This window comes from Piliocolobus tephrosceles, chromosome 19 (assembly GCF_002776525.5).
Source record: "Piliocolobus tephrosceles isolate RC106 chromosome 19, ASM277652v3, whole genome shotgun sequence".
NCBI classification, from domain to species: Eukaryota; Metazoa; Chordata; class Mammalia; order Primates; family Cercopithecidae; genus Piliocolobus; species Piliocolobus tephrosceles.
Window position 1 is genome coordinate 23,938,528 of NC_045452.1, and position 5,034 is coordinate 23,943,561.

Consider the following 5,034-nt stretch of genomic DNA (forward strand, 5'->3'; position numbering starts at 1 on the left):
TACAAAAATTTTGCTTCTTATATAGCTGTTGCCCTCCTCCTTTATGCTGTTATTGTTACAAATTACATCTTTATACATGGTCTATCCATCTTACTTTATAATTACTACATTTAAGTTGCCTTTTAAATCAGATGGGGACAAAAAATGAGTTACAAACCAAAATCATTTATATTTACTTATGTAGTTCCATTTACTGGTGCTCTGTATTTCTCCATGTGGATTCAAGTTACTTCTAGTTTCCTTCCATTTTGGCCTGAAGGACGTCCTTTAGTATTTTATGTAGGGCAGGTTGGCTAGAGATGAACTCTGTTTTTGTTTATCTGGGAATGTTTTCATGTTTCCTTCATTTTTGAAACATAGTTTGACCAAATACAGATTTTTTCATAGATAGTCTTTTTCTTTCAACACTTTGAATATGTCAACCCACTGCCTTTTATCATTTTAATTTTTGTGGATGCATAGTAGGTGTATGTTTATGGAGTACATGAGATGTTTTGATGCAGACATTGCATTCCTGTAATAATCACATCATGGAAAAGGGGGTATCTGGCTCCTCAAGCATTTATCCTTTGTGACAAACAATCCAATTATACTCTTGGTTATTTTTAAATGTACCCATTGCCTTCTTGTTTTCCCATGGTTTCTGATAAGTCTGTTGTTAATCTTATTGAGACTCCCTTGTGTGATGAGTTGCTTTTGTCTTGCCGCTTTCAACATTCTATCTTTTGAGGGTTTGATTATATGTCTAGGTATGGAGCTCTTTGAGTTTAACCTACTTGGAGTTCATTGAGCTTCTTGAATAGGTAGATATTTTCCATCAAATGTGAGACATTTTCAACCATTCTTTCTTCCAATATTCTGCCCCTTTCTCTTTTTTTTAATGTGTATATTGGTACATTTGGTGGTATCCCAAAGGTTTTAGAAGTTTTGCTCATTGTTCTTCATTCTTGTTTCTTTTCCTCAGAGAGGTTAATTTCAACAGATCTATCTTCAAGTTTGCTGATTCTTTTTCTGTCAAATCTACTGCTAAACCTCTTCAGTGAATTCATTTCAATTACTGTACTTTCCAACTTCAGAATTTGTGCTTTCTTCCTCACTATATTTTATCTCTTTTTTGTTATTCTGTTTGGACATCATTCTTGTTCTTTTTCCTTTATTTCTTTAGACCTGGCTTCCTTTGGCTCTTTGAACATGTTTAAAATAGCTGATTTAAAATCTGGTAATAAGGTAAAATACCACATAGCTTGCTGTTCCTACTGGAATTCAGTTGTTTTTTGTTTTTTTTTTAGTTGAAGTTTTCTGGGTTGCAAGCTTTTGGCTAATTTCCAGAGTTCTGTGAAAGTTGATTTTGATAGTATGTGGCAGGTTTTTCAATGCTTTTATGACGGGAGCAAACTTTCAGTGGTTCGTGCTGTACCATTTTACTAGATCTTGATTCAGACAAACTATAGAGAGATTTTTGAGACAACTGCCAAAAACTGAACATAGACAGCCGGGCGCGGTGGCTCAAGCCTGTAATCCCAGCACTTTGGGAGGCCGAGACGGGCGAATCACGAGGTCAGGAGATCGAGACCATCCTGGCTCACACGGTGAAACCCCGTCTCTACTAAAAAAAAAAAAATACAAAAAACTAGGCGGGCGAGGTGGCGGGCACCTGTAGTCCCAGCTACTCGGGAGGCTGAGGCAGGAGAATGGCGTCAACCCGGGAGGCGGAGCTTGCAGTGAGCTGAGATCCGGCCACTGCACCCCAGCCTGGGCGACAGAGCAAGACTCCGTCTCAAACAAACAAACAAACAAAAAAACTGAACATAGACTGGTTATTAGATTATTTTAAAATTATGTTTTGTTGGATAGGAAAATTATATTAAGGTTATATATATGTGTGTGTGTGTGTATATATATATATATATATATTTTTTTGAGATGGAGTCTGGCTCGGTCACGCAGGCTGGAGTGCAGTGGCGCTATCTTGGCTCACTGCAAGCTCTGTCTCCCAGGATCACGTCATCCTTCTGCCTCAGCCTCCCAAGTAGCTGAGACTACAGGCGCCTGCCACTACACCTGGCTAATTTTTTGTATTTTTAGTAGAGACGGGGTTTCACCGTGTTAGCCAGGATGGTCTTGATCTCCTGACCTTGTGATCCACCCACCTTGGCCTCCCAAAGTGCTGGGATTACAGGCGTGAGCCACCGCCCCCAGCCCATATATGTATTTTTAAAGCCCTTATCTGTTAGAGACATAGTGGTTTTTAGGGTTTTCTGAAATTTCCTTTCAGATACTCTAGCTCACACATCAGAAGAGCATGTGTAGGAAGAGAGATGAAACAATGGTACAAGTTGATGGTTATTGGAGCTGGATGCTGGATACATGGAGGTTCACTCTACCATTTTATTTTTGTATTTGAAAGTTTTCATGATAAAAAGTTTTTAAAAAGAGAAAGGGTGCTGGGCGTGGTGGCTCAGGCCTGTAATCCCAGCACTTTGGGAGGCCGAGGCGGGCGGATCACAAGGTCAGGAGATCGAGACCATGGTGAAACCCCGTCTCTACTAAAAATACAAAAAACTAGCCGGGCGAGGTGGCGGGCGCCTGTAGTCCCAGCTACTCAGGAGGCTGAGGCAGGAGAATGGCGTGAACCCGGGAGGCGGAGCTTGTAGTGAGCTGAGATCCGGCCACTGCACTCCAGCCTGGGCGACAGAGCGAGACTCCGTCTCAAAAAAAAAAAAAAAAAAAAAAAAGAGAAAGGGTACCTTGGGTCCAAACAAGTCTGTATTGAACTGAGAAAAAATAATTGCTTCCTAACTGGCCTTGAATAGAAGGGAATAAATGTCCTGGGAGATAGATGGCATGTTTGTTGAAAGAATGAAGGGTGAAGAGACAGGATCAATCAGGCACCCCCAGGACAAAAGAATAACTTACACAGCAAGTAAAGACATGTAGCTATCTTGGGCTGAAAGGCAAGGGAATTAACTGGTTAAGTCCAGGCTCAACTCTGACCCAACTCCCAAGTCCCTGGTCTCAACTTATTTCCCACCACATCCCAGACTGGTGGGAAAGCCTTCCTGGAGCTGGCACGAGGTGTCCCCACCTGAGACTATTCCATTATGCTTGAAGAGCACTATGAACAAGACCCAAAGCCAGAGCTATGCACAGAGGGGCAGGCCTTCAAGGACAGAGGCCTGGGATGAGGTAGGTTTCTGTCCTAAGTTTCTCAACAGCCTCAAGATATCAAGTGGGGAAAGGAACTTTCTCTGGTGACTCTATATTTAACCAGTGAAGCTCCAGTAATCTTAAGCGTTGTAACAAAATGTGCACATGTAAGTTTTTACACCATACCCTAAATACAAGGATCTCAGAACTCTGAGGCGTATGGGAGATCCACCCAGGAAATACTCCTTGGGCAGGACAGTGCAAGGCCTGGGGCACTGGGTGCTCCCACATTCAAAGCCCAAGGAGGACCTAGCTAGCTTGCTCTGCCACCTGCTCTCTCCAAAGGGGAGAGAGCCACCAGGGAAGACAAATGCCCTGTAGCCTTGGCTAAAAGAGGAGGGCTTGGGAAATCAGGACCAAAGCAAGATAGGCAAGAACCCATCATTCCTTCGCTTTGACTGTCACCCCTGTCCTAAGGAAGAGGAACAGGAAATCAATTTTAAGACACAATTCCTGGAGTCCCGGCCCCAGACGCTGCAGCTGCCGAGATGTTGATGCCTAAGAGGAACCGGATTGCCATTTACAAACTCCTTTTTAAGGAGGGAGTCATGGTGGCCAAGAAGGATGTCCACATGCCTAAGCACCCGGAGCTGGCAGACAAGAATGTGCCCAACCTTCATGTCATGAAGGCCATGCAGTCTCTCAAGTCCCGAGGCTACGTGAAGGAACAGTTTGCCTGGAGATTTTTCTTTTCTTTTTTTTTTTTTTTTGAGATGGAGTCTGGCTCTGTCGCCCAGGCTGGAGTGCAGTGGCCGGATCTCAGCTTACTGCAAGCTCCGCCCCCCGGGTTTACGCCATTCTCCTGCCTCAGCCTCCCGAGTAGCTGGGACTACAGGCACCCGCCACCTCGCCCGGCTAGTTTTTTGTATTTTTTTTTAGTAGAGACGGGGTTTCACCGTATTAGCCAGGATGGTCTCGATCTCCTGACCTCGTGATCCGCCCGTCTCGGCCTCCCAAAGTGCTGGGATTACAGGCTTGAGCCACCGCGCCCGGCCTTCCTGGAGACATTTCTACTGGTACCTTACCAATGAGGGTATCCAATATCTCCGTGATTACCTTCATCTGCCCCCGGAGATTGTGCCTGCCACCCTACGCCGTAGCTGTCCAGAGACTGGCAGGCCCCGGCCGAAAGGTCTGGAGGGTGAGCAACCTGCGAGACTCGCAAGAGGGGAAGCTGACAGATACCTACAGACAGAGTGCTGTGCCACCTGGTGCCGACAAGAAAGCCGAGGCTGGGGCTGGGTCAGCAACCGAATTCCAGTTTAGAGGTGGATTTGGTCATGGACGTGGTCAGCCACCTCAGTAAAATTGAAGAGGATTATTTTGCATTGAATAAATTTACAGCCAAAAAACCTTAAAAAAAAAAAAAAAAGACACAACTCCTGGACAGGTTTGTGGACACATCTGGAGAATATGAACCTCCTTTGCGGCCAGGTTGGGAGAGAAATAATAAAGGGAAAGAAGTAGGGGTGGGGGTGGAGCCACCAGAGAGAAGAGCAGGCTGAAGTGCTGCACCAGGGGCACTGCTGGGCAGAGCACAAGCTGCAGGACCTAGGAGCATTGCTACTTGGCCTCATTGTGTTGTGACAACCTGGCTGCAAAGGAGGTCACCATCACCACTGCCAGCATACCAGGCACAGCAGGGGCAGCTCCTGGGTGTGAGGCAAGCCTGGCATCTCTTGGAAGTACAATCTTCAGGTCACTTTGGGAAAGGAGGGGCCAGAAGATGCCAGACATCTTCCATGGAGGTGAGATTTGAATCCAGCACCCCGTGTAGTGCCACCAGAGTCCCTAACTAAAGGTACCCGAGGTCCGTATTACAACTAC

General features: G+C 45.4%; 1 pseudogene; it reads left to right on the forward strand.

The window, feature by feature from the left end:
- The first annotated feature begins 3,680 nt into the window (after positions 1-3,680).
- LOC111548938 lies at positions 3,681-4,579 on the forward strand (annotated as a pseudogene).
- Positions 4,580-5,034: the final 455 nt, after the last annotated feature.